This window comes from Pituophis catenifer, unplaced genomic scaffold, assembly GCF_029215685.1.
Source record: "Pituophis catenifer annectens isolate HBS135680 unplaced genomic scaffold, rPitCat1.0.hap2 SCAF_2, whole genome shotgun sequence".
Lineage (NCBI taxonomy): Eukaryota > Metazoa > Chordata > Lepidosauria > Squamata > Colubridae > Pituophis > Pituophis catenifer.
The window spans coordinates 795,824-814,799 of NW_027256882.1; positions in this window are offsets into that span (position 1 = coordinate 795,824).

Genomic DNA, 18,976 nt, shown 5'->3' on the forward strand with positions numbered 1-18,976 from the left:
TGGCCAAATGTTGACGCCTTTCAACTCAATCTTTTCAAGGATTCCAATTTCGAAGAACAGTCTTTTTGCTGTTCTTTTTCAAAGCATGTCCTTTCTGTCAAGGGCCGGAGACGATGCACCCAGATATCACCACTGGACATGCAAGAGAAAAAGAATAGAATTCAGATACAAAATGAGCACCGTTTTTATACTGTTGCTAAGACTCTGGCCCATGTCTTGAATGTTGCATATTCCTCACTATCTAGGAGGAGAAAAACAGAGAAGAAAGAGAGTTTGGGGACTCTAAGGCTAGAGCCATGGCAGGTATGGGGTCCTGACAAGGATCCATTAATCCTATTTCCTATTTAGAAAAAAATCCAATGCTGATGTAGGGGAACCATTGTTCTCCAGAAAACCAACAGGTTTGGCTAAGCAGAGGCCAGATTTAGTTCACAGGATTATGTTCCAAAGAGCAGGCATAGTGACAATTATATTTTGATATTAAACACTGCTATTATAAAATTATTTAAAATGTATACATTGTAAATAAATTCCTGTACTTGTGGGTTTGTAATTAGCATGATAGAATTTTATACTCATAACTGTCAGCTAAACCTGGGAGCATTTAACCTAATCCCTCCTCACTGCAGGAATCCAATTAAAGCTTTTCAGACTGATGGCTACTCAGTCTTGGCATTTAGCCACGGCATATACCCTAACCCTAACCCTAACCCTAACCCTAACCCTAACCCTAACCCTAACCCTAACCCTAACCCTAACCCTAACCCTAACCCTAACCCTAACCCTAACCCTAACCCTAACCCTAACCCTAACCCTAACCCTAACCCTAACCCTAACCCTAACCCTAGCCCTAGCCCTAACCCTCACTCCACCCGTAACTCACTACTCACTTCCAGGAATCCGATCCCGACCAGCTCAAGGTTGGCTTAGCTTTCCATCCTTCCAAGATTGGTAAAATGGGTACCTAAATTGTTGGGGGCAATATGCTGATTCTATAAACCACTTATGAGCGCTGTAAAAGCACCGTGAAGTGGTCTATAAGTCTACGTGTTATTGCTATTCAGGCAAATAGTGAAGAGGGGATTGAACTTCTCTTATTCACAAGCTCAGCTTTAAAATTGCTCCTCCTTTTAGGGTGTTTCAAGTTGCTTTCAAAATTCCTGGATGTTTCAATTCTAGTTCCATCCCTTTTTGGAGAAGAATGAGTTTTGCAATTTTTCCTCGGAGAAACTGTACTTGGACCAAAGTGGAAATGTAGCAGCAGATCTGAATATCATAACTTGGTTGCTTTTCCCCAAGGAGGATCCCATCAAAGAGCAACTGGGGAGTTTTGAAAGACAGAGGCTTATTATCGACCAAGATGCTCTTTCACGGCTGAAGTTGCTCAACAAGGTGGTTGAAAATATTGGCAATTTTTCTCTGTCTGTATGGTTGTAGATAGGGTCCCTGAAAGAGCAGACTCAGATATTTTTTTTAACAGCCCATATCTGACCACAGTTATTCATCCCTCTCTTTCACCCCACTGGGATAGGCCTCCTGCTGCTAGGAAGGTGATCCAAGGTGTTCAATCAATGTGGAACCATAATGACTTGTCCGATATGAGATAATGCCTTAAACTAGAAAAATGAAGGACTGAAAATTACGTTGACTGTTCCCCCCCAAGTCTTTCTTGACAGTTGTAATAATGAGGGTAAATTTATAATAAAATGCTACTTAGATTTGGTGTTTGGCTTGTAATCCATCTAAAAACTCCTTGAATGCAATTGTTTATCTTGATTGTCAGCTACCTTAAGTCTTCCACTGAAAAGAAGAATTGTCCAAATTTAAGCAATAAATAAATGTGGGTCTGTCTTTCCATGTCATCTAATTGTAGTTCTAATATTGGGAGGCAATGGAGGACAGGGGGTCCTGGAGTGCTTTGGTTCTTGGGGGATGAAAGAGTTGGAAATAAATAATGACTAGCAACAAAACTGTAATTCTTCAATGGAAAGGACCTTGCCTTAAATACCTGACTTGCAGAGGTGGTTTGCTACCAGTTTTGACCGGTTCGGGAGAACTGTTAGTGGAAATTTGGCATGGTTCCCTGAACAGGTAGTGACCTCTGGATGGCCACGCCCCTTAACCGGTTCCCACTTGGTCACCCCTCTCACCTGATTCTCGCTTTCCCTGCCTGCCCACCCGCTCTGCCCAACCACTACTTGCAGAATCTAGCCACGTACTTCTGCTCACAGCTGCTGGCAAAGGTAAGGCCGAAGGGCATTGGCCAGTGGGTGAGCAGGGGAGGGAGAGCTGGTGGAGGGGTGATACCAGCAGTGGGTGGTGGACCGATGCACGTGGGGAGGGAGGGGAGCATGCGGGAGATCGTGGCACCAGAGTTCTTCCTGTGCGTTTTCCCCAGCTGGCCTGGCCTGAGAAAGAGGCACTTGGGAGATCTTAGCTGAAGTTTACTTGTGAGCAATAATGGACGGGAGAGGAAGGGAGAAAGGCCAATGGTGCTCACGAGGAAATTGAGGCTCCTAAGGGGGGGGGTCAAGGCTCCCCACCCACATGTTCACCTGAGGGCATTGCTGGCAGCCACTTTCTGCACCTCCCGTCCTGTGCTCTTCCCGCTGCTGCTCGGCCTCCTCGATGCACAGAGGCAGGAGACGGCAGTTTCTTTCATTGCCTGCAAGCTGCCAGCTGCCTCTATTCTGTAGTTTACCTGTGAGCAGGTTTAGTCATGAACATAGTGCTCTCAAGTAAACTGCAGATTACAGGAAGCTGGCAGATCCCTGGTTTACTCGCTCTTCTGCTCGCCTGGCAAAGCACAGACTGGCAGCTCCAGGTTGTCTCTCAGCCATTGTGTGCAGGGAAAAACCTTGCAAAGTAAAGAAAAATTTCTCTTGAGTGGGAGAAGTTAATTGCCTCGCAGTCGCAAGAAATTTTTCTTTACTGTGGCAAACTGTTTCCCTGCACACAACTTCTGTAACAACAGATACTTTGTGTCCAGACCAGGTGTGTGTGTGTGTGTGTGTGTGTGTGTGTGTGTGTGTGTGTGTGTGAGAGAGAGAGAGAGAGAGAGAGAGAGAGAGAGAGAGAGAAGAAAGAAAGAGACTGAGAAAGAGAAAGAAAGAAAGAAAAAGAAAGAAAGAGGAAGTGTGTGTGTGAGAGAGAGACAGAAGAGAGAGAGACAAAGAAAGACAGAGAGAAAGAGAGAAAGAGCCAGGAAAGAAAGAAAGAAAGAAAGAAAGAAAGAAAGAAAGGAAAAAGAGGAAGAGAGATAGACAAGACAGAGAAAGAAAAGGAAAAAGAAAAGGAAGGAAGGGGGAGAGAGAGAGAGAAGAAGGAAAAAGAGACAAAGAAAGAAAGAGAATGAAAGAAAGAGGAAGGAAGGGAGAGAGAGACTAGAAAGAAAGAAAGAAAAGAAAGAAAGAAAAAGAAAAAGAAAGGAAGGGAGAGACAATGTGTGTGTGAGAGAGAGAAAGAGAAAGAGAAGAAAGAAAGAACGAGACAGAAAGAGAGTAGTCTGTGAGGAATTTTTTCTTTATATCTTAACTGGAACAAAGATTTGGATTATTTTCAAAAGGGAGTGGCTTTACAATATTTTACGTAGTCTAAAAGAAACCTTTTCTTGATCTACTGCTCAGAAGTTTCTTTCTTAAGCACAGTTTCATTTAATTTTAATCAATCCATCTAATAAATAAAAATTTGGCAGATATACTGGAATGAATGCTGTTTTTCTTCTTAGTCTCTACCTCAGTCCAAATGTGTGGAGCATTGTCATCCTGGATTTGTAAAACGGGCTCGGAAAGAAGAACCAATTTGTTGCTATGATTGTATTCCTTGTCCGGAGGGGACCATCTCCACACAGGAAGGTGAGTGACACCACAGGAACTCTGGCTTTCCTGTCTCTCGGTATCAGCTGTCATTCAAATAAGGTCTTTCTTGGAATGTGAAAGGAGGGACTATAAAAATAATATTATTTACTGTTTTCTCAGATACTGAAAAATGCACCAAGTGCCCAGATGACAAATATCCCACTGATGACAGAATCCAATGTATCCCCAAAAGAATAACTTTCCTGTCCTATGAAGAACTTCTGGGCGTCATCCTGGTCTCCTTTGCTGTACTCTTGTTTCTAACAACAGGCCTTGTTTTAGTCATATTCCTTAAATACCTAGAAACTCCCATTGTCAAAGCTAACAACCGTGACCTGTCCTACATCCTCCTGGTTTCCCTCTTGCTTTGCTTCTTGTCCTCCTTTTTCTTCATTGGCCGACCAAGGAAAGCCACCTGCCTTCTCCGACAAACAATGTTCAGCATCATCTTCTCAGTAGCTGTGTCTTGTGTGTTAGCCAAAACAATCATGGTAGTGCTGGCCTTCCTGGCCACGAAACCAGGGAACAGGGTGAGGAGATGGTTGGGGAAGAGCTTGGCCAACTCCATCATCCTTTCTGGTTCTGCTGGAAAAATTGTCATTTGTGCAATCTGGCTGGGAGTTTCTCCTCCGTTTCCTGATTTTGACCTGCACTCCCAATCAGGAGTGATCATCCTTCAGTGCAATGAAGGCTCTGTGACCATGTTTTATGTGGTTCTCTGCTACATGGGTTTCCTTGCTGCCATTTGCTTCACAGTGGCTTTCCTGGCCAGGAACCTGCCTGGGGCGTTCAACGAAGCCAAACTGATCACCTTCAGCATGCTGGTCTTCTGCAGCGTCTGGATCTCCTTCCTGCCCACCTACTTGAGCACCAAAGGGAAATACATGGTGGCCGTGCAGGTTTTCTCCATCTTGGCTTCTGGTGCTGGCCTGCTGGGCTGCATCTTCTTCCCCAAGTGCTACATTATCATCCTGAGATCAGATCTAAATACTAAGGAACATTTAATGATAAAAGTCGGTATCTGATCATGAAGTATTTTCTTAGAGTCATAACACTTAATTGTTTATTGCAGTTATTATTGAGTTTGTATGCTTGTTTTGACAATTAAGGTTATTTAAAATCAAAAGAAATAAACATACAAAGAATGTAAAACTAATTTTAGATAATTTTTAAAGTGTAAAATGAACTAATTAATAATTTAAATTGCCATGAAACTATCTGCAGTCCTTAACACAGTCCTCTCAGCAGTTCCAAGAAGGCTCCACACCCACTTGCACCACTCAGGTGACCCCGAGGACACAGCTCAACATCCAAGTGGCCTCAATGACTCTCTAAAACAGGGGTGTCAAACTCGTGGCCTGTGGGCCAGATGCGTTAAGTGCTGGCACTGCTCCCACCTGGGTTAGTGAAGGGGAAAAAAGTTTCGATATGTCATGTGTTGCCACTGTGATGACATGAGTTTGACACTCCTGCTCTAAAAGGATGCAAATGACCAGCTGTCTGCAAGGAGTATAAATCCTTCTATTGCCCACCATCCAGTCAGAGCTGAAGAAGCTTCTTGGATGAGTAGTGAAATGTCTTCAAAGAAAAACAAAACAGTCCAGTTACCTCTTGAAAAAAGCACCTTTGGGACATCACCTTACTACAAATCTACACTTCAGCTGTAGTCTCAAATGATGATGAAATTGAACAAAACAAAACAAAATAAAGGGTGAGTAGGCAGGCCTTCGTTGCAAGGGGTGGAACTTCCATTTCACTGGGGACAGAACTTTACCTCAAATTTTGGATATTATGGGCATCAAATAAAATACCATATTTTGTTCCTTAAGCTTTAAGTCCTGATTCTGTAGATAGCTTCAGATCCCAATGATGGAGCATCACAATGGAGATGGTTGATGAACTAAGAAGCAATCCCAGCCCCCACATATCCAGCTCCTTCCCTCCCTATTGTTTAACTATAATTCTATTTTGATTGTAGTTTCCATTTTAATTATTTTATTTTTCTTTTATGATTTTAATGGTATAGGTTTCCCAGAGTTTTTTTGAAACAAGATGGGTTGCAAATAAGCTGAATGAACGAACAAACAAACAAACAAACAAACAAACAAACAAACAAACGTTTGAAAGAAGTTTACTAGTCAGTGGGTGGGATCCTCTTCAGTTCATTTAAAAAGAAAGAACATCACATCTTTCCAACGTTGTAAAAACTTTATTTTTTTGCAATCTTTTGTAATATACAGCAAAGATGCAAAAGAGTTGTGGTTGGAAAACTTTATAAATGCTTTTTGAAAGTGATTTAAAGCAGGGGTCACCAAACTTTCAGATCTCAGGGACCACTAAATTCATAATTTTAAACCATGCAGACCACTAATATGATCTGCCTAATGACTGGCTGGGTGGGCCTGGCTAGCTGGTCATGTGACTGGGTGGGCATGGCCAACTTAATGTCACTCACGTTGAGGGGTGCCTAGCCGGCCTCTATTACCCTCCCCTCCCAGGCACTTCTCACCTGCCTGCCTGGGCTCCTTAGGATACTAACAGGAAGCAGTTGTTGGAACTAAGCAGCCACCATAGGAAAGAGTTGGCAAAACGGCTGGCTCAGTTCAAATTGGATCTGGCCATGAAGGAGGATCAGCAGAAGCACCTCACTGAGGACTACGAGCATAAGCTTTCCAAGAAGAGGGAAGACCTGCGGGAGTGCAAGACCAGGTACTGAGGTCTGGAGGCTCAGCAGGTTGACATGGTCAGCCAGTTCCAGGCCATGATCCACTCCCACTGGAACAAGGCCCTCCGGCTCTTTACCACCAGCAGTGCTTCCCTCCAGCCTTCACCCAAAGCCCTGCACCAGGAGACTGAAGCAGACCCCAAGTCAGAATTTCTGCCCCCCTCTGCCCCACACAAGTGGACCCTGAAGGGGGAGACTCTCTGCAGCAACACAAGCGCTCATTGCATGTATCCGGCCCAGGGGCCATAGTTTGAGGACCCCTGATTTAGTGCAATATAACAATCGCAAATAATTTTTCTGCGGACCACCAAAATTTTCTCACAGACCACCTGTGATCCACAAACCACCAGTTGGTGACTGCTGATTTAAAGACTATGAAGTTAATTACAAAGAATCTTTGGTATGGGAAAAATCTGTCTTTTTATATATATATATATATAAAGTTTTTTATTATTTTAAAACATAAACATAAAACACATCTTTTCAAAACAAAGCTCTTGATCCGGTCACAAATTCATACAAATTCCTAACAAATCTTATTTTTCAATTAATACAACTTAATATTTTACTCAGTTATTTCCCTCAAATCTATTATTTAACTATGCGATTATCCCCAAAAACCCGTTACTTAAATCTTAAATCTTAACCAATAATCATACCCTTTTTCTCTTTCATTTGCTTAAATGGATATATTTTTAAAGTATATATCAATTATTATAAACATTCATAAAATATTAAATTTTATAATTGAGATGTAACAACAAAGGCAACCAACCCGCTCATAGCAACAAAGCCAGCACCCCACACCTCCCCACCAGTATTTATAGAGAGACGGCAGCTCTGATCACGCTTTCCTCGCACAAGCACGAAGCCGAAGACACCAGCCTGAAGATGACGAGTGGGACCTCATCAAAACATCGCCAAGATAGTCTCAATCTTACACAGGAAAAGTCCCGAATACAACAAAACTTGCATACCTCTACCCGTGAAAATCTACGAAAACAAATACACACACACACACACACACACACACACACACACACACACACACATATGAATATATATAAATTTGGGGCAAAATTCTCCAGTTTCCCACATTGTCCCATCTTCAAAGTTTGGAGCCACAACTTTGAGTTCTCCCTTTGAGCACCTCCTGTTGACACATTCAGGGCTCAGATGCTTCTCTTCCTTGCAATTGTCCAAATTATAGTGATTTTATTGTTTTGAAGTTAGGACCCTAGAGACCTTTCTGCAAACTTTCAGAACATTTTACGCAAACATGTCAGAAATTGGTTTGATATCAATACCAGTCTCAAAGCAACGTCTGGTGGGGTCTATATTATCAATACTAGATGCATAAATGACTCTGGCGACGGAAAGGGAAGCTGGAGCTGGAATTCAGGACAGGCAGGTGCTGTGTTTATGTCTCTTGGATGGGCTCTGACTGGACCTGAAGCTACTTTCCTGGAAGAGGTTTTGGTTTCTTCCCCCTCTTCATCTCATCCATTGTTAAAAACCAGGTGCCACTGAGAAGGCTCAAATCATGTTGCTACTGCTTCAACTTCTCCTGCTTCTGTGGCCAAGGGGAGCCTGTGAGATACGCAAAGCCAAATGCCTCCTGACTCTGGAGCAGGGTGAAGTGCATCCAGACAATCACTACAAGTCAGGAGATTATTTCATTAGCGGCATAATCTCTGCAAGGGACACTAAGTTTGAACCATTGAGCTTCGAGCGAAGTCCTTCAATAAAGTTCCTTGAGTAAGTCCTGCACTGCATTAGAGCCACTCCATTTTCATTGAATGTCTACAGTTCCAGTTCTCCAAAAACACCAGGTGCTTTCTCTCCTTTCTCTGCTCCTTTTGCTTATTTACTTTCTGATTCTGTCTTCTGTTGCACACTGCAAGTGACGAAACTCATTTTGAGAAGTTAAATTTTAGAAACCCAATCACAATGTTTGCCCCATTCCATGTCCTTTCTGTCCTATGAGCAGAGCTAGAGTGTAGACAGAGAGGAACAAAAGGGCATCTCCCTTCCACCTCAACCCTCAGCTGAGCTGGACTCCGACGAAACCTGATCCAACCACAGAGGCTGCCGTATTTTCTCTTTGCATCAGATATGCAATAGCGCCATTCTTGTTTATCCACACCAAAATTTACTCCTAGTTTCCAAGCATCCCAATTAAGAACATAGTCATTCAGAGAGTTTGCAAATATCTCTGATTCTCATTCAAGAGTTCATGCCAGGGATCTAACAATGAAATATTTTAAAGAAATGAAAGCATCATCTCTATTATATGGGTTGGGTTGTTGGATATTATCTCTATTATATTTGTTTGTTTATTGGAATTCATTGACTCTGTGACTCTAGATAGCTTACAATTAAAAGGAAAAAAAAAGACAAAACAGGAAAAGACAAAAAACCAAACCAAACCCAGAAACAACAACAATAACAACAAATCCAACAAATGTCCATCCAATGTGGCTCAATTTTCACTCTGCCTCAGAGGTTGGCTGAATAATCTGGTCTTTACAAGCTTCTAAACATCATCCAGATTGAGCCATTCTCAGTAGGTTTGGTCTAACTCCACAAATATTTATCATATGAAAAATGTACAAGAAATGTAATAAATGTTTTTTTAATGTAATGAGTGGATGAAAAGTACAGTATTATCAGGAAAGAAAGTTGTATGTTATATTCATCTATTTTTTTTTTGCATCTGCAGTCCATCATCCAATCATTATTGGAAATTCCTGCCCTTCCTTTTTGCCACTGAGGAGATCAACAAGAATGTCCACCTCTTGCCTAATATCACTCTGGGTTACAATATTTATCAAGTTTTCTTCAAGGTACAAATGACTTCAGATCCGTTGCTGGATCTCCTTTCGGACGGGGAGGCCAATGTTCCCAACTACAGATGTGGACCGCAGAGAAACACAGTGGTTGTTCTGGAAGGGGCCGAGTCTGGCATCTCCATCCAAATTTCAACCTTGTTGAGCACCTACAAAATCCCTCAGGTGTGTCTTTCTTGGAGGAACTCTTAGAAGATCAATCAGAATAGAGCTGGAAGGGACTTTGGAAGTATTCTAGTTCAACTCCCTTCTCAAGCAGGAGACTCTGTGCCATTTCAGATAAGTGGCTGTCCACTCTTTTCTTAAAAACCTCCAGTGATGAAGCACCCACCACTTCTGGAGGCAACTTCTGTTCCACTGGTTAATTGTCCTCACTGTTTGGAAGTTTCCCCTTAATTCCAAGTTGCTTCTCTCCTTGATTAGTTTCCATCCATTGTTTCTTGTCTTGCCTTCTGGTGCTTTGGTAGATAAGTTGACCCCCTCTTCTTTGTTAATGTGCAATTTTGAATCAAACACCGTCTCCTTGCCTCCAGAATGCTCTGTGAATGCTCCAACACTGGAAGTTTTTAAGAAGAGATTGGACAACCATTTGGTTTCCTGCCTGAGCAGGGGCTTGCAGTAGAAGACTCCAAGGTCCTTTCCAACTCTGTTATTTTGTTCTGCTATAAATGACAAACAAGAGTTTTGTTAAGGAAATTGGAAGAATTACATTTTGCTTGTTGCTTTTAAAAGAACATCATCTTCAATTCAATCTTTAAATAAAGCGAGAAGTAACCTAGAACTAAGGAGAAATTTCCTGACAGAACAATTAATCAGTGGAATGACTTGCCTCCAGAAATTGTGGGTGCTCCAATACTGGAAGATTTTACAAAGACAACCATTTGTCTGAAATGGTATAAGGATTTCTGCCTGAGCAGCGGGTTGGAGTAGAAGACTTCCAAGGTCACTTCCAACTTTGACATTCTGTTAATTCTTTTCAGATCAGTTACAATTTGGCTTCCCAGATTCTGAGGGATAAAACTCAGTTTCCTTTCTTCTACCCGATGCTCCCTGCGGAAGGAATCCAGTACCCAGGGATGGTCCAGCTTCTCCTCTATTTCAAGTGGACCATGGTTGGTCTTATTGCTCCAGAAACTGACCAGGGGGAGAGGTTCATGAGGACAATGTCTTCTTTGATGTTAAGGAATGGCATTTGTGCAGTTATCCATCAAAGCTTTCCGCTAAATCTGTATCGGCTAGTTTTAACCCTTAGCAAATATTACAAGTGGAGAGAAGTCAATGTCGCTGTTTATGGTTCGGAGATAATTTCCTTCCAGCTTGGAATGTTTATTCTACAATGCATACTTCAACATTTTCAGGGACCTATTGTAGAGAAAGTCTGGATCACCACAGCACACTGGGACCTGAGTCTTGAGTTGATGTTTCCTAAAGCTTCCTTTAAATACATTGGTGGACTCTTTTCCTTCCTAATACAGAAAACGAAATGGGCGAACTATGATGCTTTTAGTGTCTTTGTTGACTCAGTATTAAACTTTTCAAAGAAAACCTTTACATGTTCCTCCACTAAGGATGACTTTTCGGTGAAAGTCTGGAGGCGGTGCAGACAGAAAGAAGAACTGGTGACTCTGAGGGAAGAGGAGATGGATCGGATCCTGGCTATGGACAGTTATCTCACTTACAGCACCATCTGGGCTGTGGGCAGGGCCTTAAATTCAGCTCATATCTCCACATTCAAGAGATCGGCGAGGCACCGAGGCATAAAGGTAGAAGCCCCAAGACTGACAGCTTGGCAGGTATTTTGTTTCAATCAGGCATGTACAGAATCTTCTGCAAATGGGTATCAGTTTTGTAAGTGGATGCCTTGGTTACGTATTCGGAAAAATCAAATTATCCTGAAATATAATGAAACTCAGATCCAACTCAATTGCGGTCTATCTTTGCTTTCTTTTTCTTTTCCATTCCCCCGATCTGTGTTTTTGTAATAATTTCCTCTTTTTATTTTTTTTTAAAGAAAATACTATGATTTTTTTCTTTCATTTGTATCTTATGATTTATGATGAATGTATTTTTATGATGACTATAATAATGACCTATCACTTATAGCTTTTATGTACACTGAGAGCTTATGCACCAAAGACAAATTCCTTGTGTGTCCAATCACACTTGGCCAATAAAGAATTCTATTCTATTCTATTCTATTCTATTCTATTCTATTCTATTCTATTCTATTCTATTCTATTCTATTCTATTCTATTCTATTCTATGCTATGCTATTCTATGCTATTCTATTCTATTCATTTGGGATAGGGAGAAAAAGGAGATTTTTAAAAACTTCCAACTTTTTTCAGTGCAGTAGTATTAAAATAAGCTACAGCCTCATCTATTTATTTTTACATGCTTAATATACGAGCCATTTCTATAATAACTGACTTATCTAATCAGCAAATCCCAAAGTATAACTTTCTTTTTCTTTCTTGACCACAAAGTCCAGAAGTGGTTTCCAAGTAGAAACAAAACTAGATGTTTTTTAAATTACTAAAACAGTTAATCTGACCCATTTCTGCAAGATCCATTTGTTCTTCCATTGGGATGATTAATATATATTTCCATTTTTGTGCATAAAGAATTCTTACTGCAATCAACAGATACAATCACAAAGTTGCAAGGTGTTTTGTTTTTTTTTCAATTTCCTTGTCCAGAAGTCCTTAAAGAAAAGTCTTGGTTTCAGGTTTATATTCATGTTACAATCTTTTGTATTAAAATTTGAATCTGGCCACTTTATCACAAGTCCACCAAAGAAGATAAAAACTTTCTCCCTTACAATTGTATTTCAAACCTACATTATTTTCCAAAGCACCTGAAGGCAGGAGAAGAAGCAATGGATGGAAACTTATCAAGGAGAGAAGCAACCTAGAACTAAAGAGAAATTTTCTGAAAACAACTAATCAGTGGAACGTTTTTCCTCTAGACGTTGTAGATGCTCCATTGCTGGAGACTTTCAAGAAGCGGTTGGACAACCATCTTCGGAGTATTCATTAAATTTCAAGCAACTCCCATGGTCAAAGCCAGCAATTGTGATCTCTCCTGCATCCTCCTCATCTCCCTCCTGTTTTCATTCTTGACCTCATTCTTATTCATTGGCCAGCCAAGAGTAACCACGTGCCTTGTCCAGCAAACAGCATTCAGCAACATTTTTACAGTTGCCATTTCTACTGTCTTGGCCAAAACTGTCATGGTGGTGTTAGCCTTCTTGGCCACAAAACCAGGGAGTAAAGTGCAAAGATGGGTGGGGAAGAGCTTGGCCAACTCTATCATACTTTCTTGCTCTGGGGTCCAAGTTGTCATCTGCAGCATCTGGTTGGGCACCTCTCCCCCATTCCCAGAGTCGGACATGTACTCAGAGTCTTCTCAGGTCATTATTTTCCTAAGACCAGATCTGAATACAAAAGAATGAATGATGTCAAAATAAAATAGAAAATTGAGTTCTGTTTATGTGTTTCCCAGAAATCATCATCATCTTCATTTAATGATCGTATAATCCCTTGAGGGGTGGAGTCTGGGCAACTGAATGGAGCTAGCAGAGTGTTTACTGGCCGGATGCCCTTCCAGATGCCAATGGGAAGATTTGTTCAGCAGATATATTCTCATTGTGACAAGAGGGAGAAATATCTGCCTCTACCTAGGATCGAACTCATGGCCTCCTGATTTTGAGGCGAGAGCTCCACCTCTACGTCACCGCACCACTCAAGTGTTTCCTAGAAATCTCAGTTAATAAATGTACTAAATGGTGTTTGATACTTTTAATGTTTTTTAAGGCTCTGTCACCATGTTTTATGTTGTTCTCTGCTACATGGGTTTCCTTGCTGCCATTTACTTCACAGTGGCTTTCCTGGCCAGGAACCTGCCTAGGGCCTTCAACGAAGCCAAACTGATCACCTTCAGCATGCTGGTCTTCTGCAGCATCTGGATCTCCTTCCTGCCCACCTACTTGAGCACCAAAGGGAAGTACATGGTGGCCGTGCAGGTTTTCTCCATCTTGGCTTCTGGGGCTGGCCTGCTGGGCTGCATCTTCTTCCCCAAGTGCTACATTATCATCCTGAGACCAGATCTAAATACTAAGGAACATTTAATGATAAAAGTCGGTATCTAATCATGAAGTAGTTTCTTAAGCTCATAACACTTAATTATTTATTGCAGTTATTATTGAGTTTGTATGCTTGTTTTGACAATTAAGGTTATTTAGAATAAAAAGAAATAAACATACAGAGAATGTGAGACTAACTTAAGATAATCATCAAAGTGTAAAATAAATTAATTAATAATTTAAATGGTCATGAAACTAGGGAAGAACAAGATAAGCAATGAGATTTTATTATCATGTAGGACTGACTGACTGACTCAATAAATAAACAAACAAACATATGTTTGAAACAAGTTTACCAGTCAGTGGGTGGGATCCTCTTCAGTCCATTTAAAAAGAAAGAACAGCACATATTTTCCTACTTTGTAAAATCTTTTTTTTCTTCTTTGTAATCTTTTGTAATATAAAGAAAAGAGGTGATTTTAGAGTTGTTTTTGGAAAACGTTCCCCAGCTGAAACTGGGGAAAGTCTAAAACTCTTTTGGCCAGGTGTTCAGAGCCATTAATGAACCCAGTTCCTGACGTGCCAGGAATGAGCTCATCCTCCCTTGAGCTGACCTCTGAGGAGGATTCTGGGGAGTTTTCCAAGGGGGACATCATACTGCCTGCTGTTTGTTTAGTAAACAAAGACCCTTCAAAGTATAAAGGTTCTTGTTGTCTTACATGAAGGGCAAGTATAAAGAAAAAAAAGTCTATCTCCATAACGTATTCCATGTTTACTCCATGATACAGTTGGCCAATTATCTATTTCCAGACCCTTTGTCTCAAATATCACCCCAAAATTGATATTTCTAGGGCAAATGAAATTTCACTATCGCATGAGCAATTTTAAAATCACTTCGTGATTAATACATGGAGATCTAAAAGAAAAGTAAATTACAAACAAGTCCTATTCTTAACATTAGGCAGGGTTCACGGTTACAGATTTCTTCCTTAACATTAGAAGACAGGCAATATTAGAATTAAGTGTCATCAACCTAAGTGTCAGGGTTCCAAGTAACAGCCCCAACGAAAGAAGAATCCGAAGCTTGAATTTCCTCAATGTTCCATTTTATTAGAGATGTCATATTGGCACATCTGGGAAAACCCAAATCTGAAAGTTTCCAGGTTTTCCCCACACAAAAGAAAGTTCAAGTCCCTTCCACCTGCACTCACATGTCCATCACATGATCCAATCAGGCACCATCCAAAACTGGAGATGCCTCCCAGTCACCTCATCACAGCTTCAGGGCAAGGTGGCCTTGACTCTCTGAGAAAAGAATGTTATTTTGACTACATGTCACCCATGCTCTATGCAACCCCCTCCCATTTTCCCACAGTAGAAAATGTGGTAGGCCTGAAGGCCAAAATGTAAAAGATGGCTTCCACGTATGACACTAATGTGGAACCAAACTCTATAGTTCTGGGTGACCTTCCCCAGGAGTCTCTGGAGACAAGAGAGTACATTGAAGGAAAACACCCAATTTCCTGGGTGTCAACTATCTTTCTTCAGCATCTAGACCTTTTCAGACCAGTGCTCTCTAGGGGTATACCTATGATTTTCACTATGCCTTTCTCCAGCTTCCCTTCCGCACATGGAGGCCCAGAGGTAGTTCAGAATCCCCAGAGGAGATATTGCTTCTTACAGTAATTATTAAAATCCTGTCTGTGAGATCTCTCCTGATATTTCTCCAGTGATTGCCTTCAATGTAAACATCAGACTGAAGCAACTTGACAGGGATCTTGCATGAGAAAAGGATAAATTTCTCAGGTCAACCTCCATGTGGCACAAATTTTGGGACATTCAGGGACTGTGGTTCTTGAATATACCTTTCCTCTCTCTCCTTTCCAGATGCAGTTCTATTGATCTCTCTCCCAGTCAAGAAAATTACTTTCATTTTTATATTGTGACAGTGCTTTGAATTCTTCAAACTCTCTTGTTCTTCCTTAGAAACAGGAAGGGGATTGATTCAGCCTCATGAATTATGGGCCTCCTCCTTCTGCTTCTGCTGCTGCTGATGTCCCAGCCAGTCTCTGGGAAGCTGAGAATGAAGTGCCTGCTGAGTTTGGAGGAACATGAGGGAAGAAAACTACAGAGCTATTACAGGCCAGGAGACCACCTCATTAGTATCGTCTCCGTTGCCACATTAATATTCCAAATAATGCTGTCTTTCAACACAGCTCCTTATACTCAAGCTCCGTCGTAAGTCATTCAGTGTGATGGAGTTGCATTCCTTCCATTTGCAGTCCTAACACTCTTCTTCTTTTCTTTCAGTTACTCCTATATTTCAGGACCTGTTTAATTTATTGAATCATTTGGATTTCCATAGCTTCTCTCTTATGTCTTATTTTAAGAGACCCAAATCCAAAGATGGAACAACCCCTCCCACCAAAGTCCAAATTATTTCCCCCTCTTGTAGAATCCTGAGTTAATCACAACTATCTTATTGAAAAGTTTGTAGTTGCCTCTGCCCCACCCATTTCCCTATTTTGATAAGCATTCATTGATATTCAGTGCCTGACCCTGGTATGGAATGGAGGATAGCTTGTTTTTAGAATTGCTTTTCTGGATCATTTATAAGTCCTCTTTGCTGATGATTCTATTTTAATGATTGAATGATTTTGAATCTTGGTCATTGCACAAATTAAAAATGAGCACTATTACAAATGATATATTTTAAATATTAAATCTCCATTCCACCTTCTCAACACTCATAACAATTAAATGGTGATGGGTGACTATAACTTTATTCTTATTTTGGACACTTTTGGCTTAAGACTGAATGGGCTTGTGGAGAGAAAGAGGAACAAATGAAAATGTATTTTGTTGTTGTTAGAGATGATGCTATGATGAACATTTTTTTACAGTCGTTCAGTTACTGATTCACAAAGAATCCTAACCTTAATTTTTGCCATTCAACAAGTCAACAAGAATTCTCAGCTTCTGTACAATCTCACACTTGGCTACAACATCCATGACAATTATTTGAGCACCCTTGGGACTTCAGATGCCTTGCTGGACATGCTCTCAACTGGAGAAGCCAATGTTCCAAACTACAGCTGTGGCAAGAAGGACAATCTGATGGCTGTTCTTGATGGATCTCTTGATGACATCTCCATTCAGATGTCAACATTAGTAGGCACCTACAAAGTCCCACAGGTGTGTTTGTGTGTTTCTCTATCTGGTAAAGTGAGCAGGTTGTTGGTGGTTGGGTCATAGATTCAATCATACCTTTTCTATGGAAATCATGAACTGCTTTTCTCATGGTCATTGTCATGGCTAGGGATTGGGATCCACAGGAGGCATAAATATTTACTCAAGCAAGATTTGAGCAGCTGGACACAATGTTAAATATGGAACATTTAAGCAAATTTCTAAAATGAACTGATTTGCATTTGTAGTGCTCTAGAGATAGAAGACATAACATGTCTATTATCTGAATGTCAATTTTATTAGAAAAGAGAAAGAGCAGTATCTTAGACCCCAGATCAGACAAATGATTATATTCAATCTTGCTAATATTCTGCATTTTTTATTCTTTATCTTGAAAAGAGCCTTGGTAGTACAGTGGTCTAAAGCACCCTGTTATTAAGACCAGCTGCCTGCAATTACTGCAGGTTCGAATCTCGCCAGGCTCAAGTTTGACTCAGCCTTCCATCCTTTCTAAGGTAGGTAAATTGAGGACCCAATTGTGGGGGCAATAAGCTGACTTTGTATAAATATATAAAAGGATGAAGGCTATTGCTTAGGGCATTGTAAGCCGCCCTGAGTCTCCGGAGAAGGGCGGCATATAAATCAAATTAATGTTTGATCTCACCTAGCAGTGAGAGCTTGCTAGGTGTTAGAAAAGAAAAAAGCCCAGAACCGAGTAGATGAGATTCTACTGAGCTGGAGCTACAAAAAAAAACCTTGGCTACGTAGGGAAAACTTGGCTAGAAGAAAAAAACACACACACACACACACACACACACACACACACACACACACACACACACATATATATATGGCTTAAGGGTTAAGAACAATAGACTGTTCCAAGTGTCACCAAACCTTCGGACTTCAGGGACCACCAAATTCATTATTTTAAATCCCGTGGATTTTAGAAAAAGATAAATAGTATTTAGTGCAATATAAAAATGCAAATAATTTTTCTACAGACCACCAAAATTTTCTCTCAGACAACCAGTGGTCCATGGACCAACAGTTGGTGACCGCTGGATTATTCTCATATGTTCATGAGAAACACACTGGATGTGTTAAAAGCTTACATTTTGCACTTGATCTGATCTAACCATAATACACCATTCTTCATTGCTTCTTCAGATCAGTTATGGAATTGTTTCAGAGGCTCTGAGTGATAAAAGTCACATTCCATTTTTCCATCAGATGCTTCCCCAAAATGGGATCCAGTATCCAGGAATTGTCCAACTCCTCCTCTATTTCAGATGGACTTTGATTGGTCTCTTTGCACCAGACACAGAGGAGGGAGAGAATTTCATGAGAACTTTCACTCCTATGCTTGTCAGAAATGGAATTTGTGTGGTTATCTCAATGACTAGACATACAGAACCTCTCAGAAATGCCATCTCTAAGTGGAGAAAAGTCAATGTCTTTGTTCACTTCATAGAATTTGCTTCCATTGTGGATAGAGTTCACCACATCCATTTAGCAATTGAAGGTTTGCAAGGACCCATCGAAGGGAAAGTCTGGATCACCACAATATTGGAGAAAGTGTCAGTTGGAAGGTATAAAGTTTTCAAATATATCCATAGCATTTGGGTCTTTTCTTTTCAGGAAAGAAAATGGCGAAATGATGATGCCTTTCAACCCAATCTTTTTAAGGATTCCAAATTTGAAGACCAGTCTTTTCGGTGTTCTTTTTCAAAGCATGTCCTTTCTGTCAAGGGCCGGAGACGATGCACCCAGATAGCACCACTGGACATGCAAGAGAAAAAGAATAGAATTCAGATACAAAATGACCTCCGTTTTTATAGTGTTGTTAAGACTCTGGCCCATGTCTTGAATGTTGCATATTCCTCACTATCTAGGAGGAGAAAAACGGAGAAGAAAGAGAGATTGGGGGCTGCAAGGCTTGAGCCATGGCAGGTATGGGGTCCTGACAAGGATCCATCAAACTTATTTCCTATTTAGAAAAAAATCCAATGCTGCAGTAGGGGAACCATTGTTCTCCAAAAACCCAACAGGTTTGGCCAAACAGAGGCCAGATTTAGTTCACAAGATTATGTTCCAAAGAGCAGGCACAGAGACAATTATATTTTGATATTAAAAACTGCTTTTATAAAATATATTCATAAATTTAAGGCAAGCCTGTGAGCATTTAGCCTAATCCCTGCTCACTGCAGGAATCTAATTAAAACTTTTCAGACTGCACAGGGAACCTTCTTTCATGTCTGGTGGCTTTGCC